The sequence below is a fragment of the Chaetodon trifascialis genome, chromosome 3 (assembly GCF_039877785.1).
Source record: "Chaetodon trifascialis isolate fChaTrf1 chromosome 3, fChaTrf1.hap1, whole genome shotgun sequence".
Lineage (NCBI taxonomy): Eukaryota > Metazoa > Chordata > Actinopteri > Chaetodontiformes > Chaetodontidae > Chaetodon > Chaetodon trifascialis.
Genome location: NC_092058.1, coordinates 541,358 through 544,759, shown reverse-complemented (window position 1 = coordinate 544,759; position 3,402 = coordinate 541,358). Strand labels below are relative to the sequence as shown.

The window sequence follows — 3,402 nt, the reverse complement described above, 5'->3', positions numbered from 1 at the left end:
GGAACAAAACTCAGCATTTGACACGGCAACAATAAAAGCTCGTATAAATGGAAGGAAGTCATGGCTGTATAGTGGCTTATTTGGCTCCTCACCATCAGCGTCTTCACACTTGATGAGGTCCTCTCTGCTATCTGCTGAGAGATAGCAGGTGTCAATGGAAACCAATTTAAGGCGTCCAGAGCAAAGCAAGTTATTAACCCGCCTACCAAAGGACTGTATCTGCCTCTGTGCTGCGATTTGAAGAGAAGAAGAAGAAGAGCGAGACAGCAGAGTGAGACCAAGGGGCTCAAACAGCAGTTCAAGAAGTAGATTAGCTGTTTGACATTTGCCTTTTTAAACGCTTGAGCTGGAACTAAAAGGCTCCCAGAGGAGACGGATACAGCAGGACGGAGGGAGGACAGAGGCTCACATGTGTCCTTCAGGTGGCCTTGACAGGTCTCTAAGAAAAAATCCACATCAGGAAGGAAGCTCCAGAAGCAGCTGAACCTTTTCGAGAGCGAACATCGACAGCATGTGCTTGCTTCGGCAGCACATATGCAAAAATTGGAATCGATACAGAGAAGATTAGCCCTGCAAAAGGATGACACGCATACTCGTGAAGCGTTCCCACATTTTTTTGGGTAGCACGGTGGCACAAGTGGTAACACTGTCGCCTCACAGCTAGAAGGTCCCTGGTTCGAATCCCGCTGTGGGCGCTGGTGGCGTGTCCACCATGTCTTCAGTGCCTGCTGCTCGGGGAAAAAGGGGGCCTTTCTGTGTGGAGTTTGCATGTTCTCCCCGTGTTCACCCGGGGTTTCCTCCTTAAATAACCCCCACTAAAAACATGCAAGAAGATCACCGTCTGACCAACGGTGACGAAAAAAAAAGGATGGGTCCCCGGGCGCGGGCACCGGCATCGGCTGGCAGCTGGCAGCCCACCGCTCCTGGTCTGCCGCGGAGGAACGACGGACCGAGGACGGGTCAAACGCGGAAAAAATAATTTCACGAAGCATGGCGTGTGTGCAGTGATCAATAAAGTAAATCTTAATCTTAATCTTAATCTTAATCTTAAACTCCAGAGGGACGTCAACATGTCCATCAGTCATCAGTGTCCTCATGTGAGGATGTGAGCAGACCTGCCTCAGAGGGAAGGAACAGCCTCAAACTAACCTGTTTTCACTGCTGTTACGAACACAGAGCGTCTCTCCGCGGTGTCGGTATCAGCACACACCAGACGTAAAAGGACTCTGACCCCCTGACGTCCCTAAATATAACCATCAATATTTCATGTCAGTATGTGGAGAGCTGACTTTTGTTTCCTCTGTTGAACCTATTAGTGGTAATGACTTACAGGTGTATTGTGTGCATATGAAAATGTCAGACAGCCTGTCTTACTGTGCCGTATTGTCTCCATACAGCACAATTAGTCTCTGTCAGCTCAGGGACGGGGGGACACCTGGTGACGACTCAGGGCCAAAAGGTAAACTGACTAATTAGCTCCTCCAGGTTGATGCTGAAGGTCTGAGGGAAGGTTCATCTTCTCCTTCACACCTGTATTTGGGTTCAATCTGACTTTGTACATAGAAACCAAGAGCTGTAAACAGGAAGTCACACGGCCTGCCTAAACAAACCGAACAGGTGTGCAGCGAGCAGCGGTGGGTTGTTCAGGTCCTTCAGTGGAAGTGTTAATATCACGCTGTAAAAGCATCAACAGGTAAGCTCCACATCACTCCTCCAGTCAACGCTCTCTGTGCCCCCCTCCACAGGGAGCGTTTTTCATCTACTGTACACCGAGGTCACATTTTTGGCCACAATAATAATAAAATAACCTTCTTTTGTAATCACCCTCCAAATCAGCCCAAACAGTAAAAAGGACTCGTGGTCAAAGAGACGTTGTGTCTCAGTTTTAGTCACTTCCTGTTTTATGCTGAAAGAGTTTCTCCTCATGAGTCGTGTTGTTTTACTTCCTGTCTTGTCTCTTCCCGCCCTGTGACTGTGGACTGGTTTCACCTGTCCCTCGTTAGCCGTCCCTCTCTTGTCTTTGCTCAGTGTGTTTTCAGTCATCGGCTCGTCTGTCCTCGTGGTTGAAGTGTCTTGTCGTCTTTGTTTTTTTTTTGTTCCTGCCTGTTTTCAGCTTCTGTCTTCTTAAAAGCTTTAAAAGCTCTTTGCTCGCCGCCTTCCTGTCTGACCCTCCTGCTTCTGGGTCCAAACCTGAGCAGGTTTTGAGGACAGCACAGTTTGATTTGGAGGAAAGCGGCGTCGACTGTTGCTGCGAGATGAGAAACAAACTGTTTGGTCCACAGCGAAAGTCAGACATGTTGTTGACCCGTTCGTCCACCTCGTCCTCCACCGCACACACTCCACACAGGACAAGGCTGCTTCTTCTGCTGCAGCTTTGGCTGTTAAATATGAAATGTGTGTTTTCTGTTATTCTACCTGGAAGGAGAGTCTGCTGAAGGTAGCAGCAACAGGAAGAGGAAGAGGAAGGAGCGGAGGTCTCTTACCTTCGTCCTAAACTAAAACTACAATCACCTCCTCCACCATCATGTCTGTCAGACCCATATAACACCTGCAGTGAAGACTCTGAGGGAGTTTAATGAAACTTCTGTCGCTGTCATGAAGAAATCGGCAAATTAATGCTTGAATGACCTTCAAACACCTTCATGTTACACAAATAAACGTTGGTCTCTGTCAGTTTATTCAGAGCATCTTGAAGTGGGTCATTAAATGTCGAGTCTGCGGCGGCAGTAATTCTCCCATCAGCCTCCGCAGTCAGCGCTGCCTCATTCATCCCAAAAACCTTGAAAACCAGAACAAAACCCACATCACATTAAAGGCCGTTCCCCCCTCGCTCTCCACTCTTCTTGTTATTGTTAATATTGACAGATTTTCCTGCTGTGCAATATTTAGCAAAGCGGCGCTGCACATTCCCTGTAAAAGCCTCTAAATCTTCCAACAAAACCTCAGCATCAGCCAACCCGTTTCATCCCAAACACTCATTTTTTGTCGCTGTTATTAACATGAATATCGACAGACTCCTCCAGCGAGGTGCATCCAGCTCGCCGGCGGACACGGCCCCCTCATCCATCCTGCTATCCTGCCAGTGCACACATCATCTGTTTTGGGCTCCTGGGCGATACATCACTGTGGCGGGGCAGAGAAAAGCTCTTTAAGTTGCATAAACACAATGTCGCCGGGGCACCCACCGGCTGCCGTGATGGATGGGGACCACACACAGAAAAGAGAGAGTGGGACTCCTCCAGGAGCTGATGACGGAGGAGACAACCCGCCGTCATTACTTCACACTTTAAAGCGGGAAGGCCGCTCCAGTCGCTGCTAACGCAGGACGATGTTGGCGTGAAGAGCTGAACCAAACAGAGGCGGTCATTAGCGGCTTTACAGCACGACTGGGAAGCTGAATAT

At 48.8% G+C, this 3,402-nt stretch overlaps 1 non-coding gene across 1 annotated transcript; it reads left to right on the top strand.

Annotated features, from left to right (window-relative positions):
* The first annotated feature begins 513 nt into the window (after positions 1 to 513).
* Positions 514 to 615, top strand: LOC139329592 (U6 spliceosomal RNA). The gene has a single exon (XR_011602081.1). It is a non-coding gene; the product is annotated as a U6 spliceosomal RNA (small nuclear RNA).
* Positions 616 to 3,402: the final 2,787 nt, after the last annotated feature.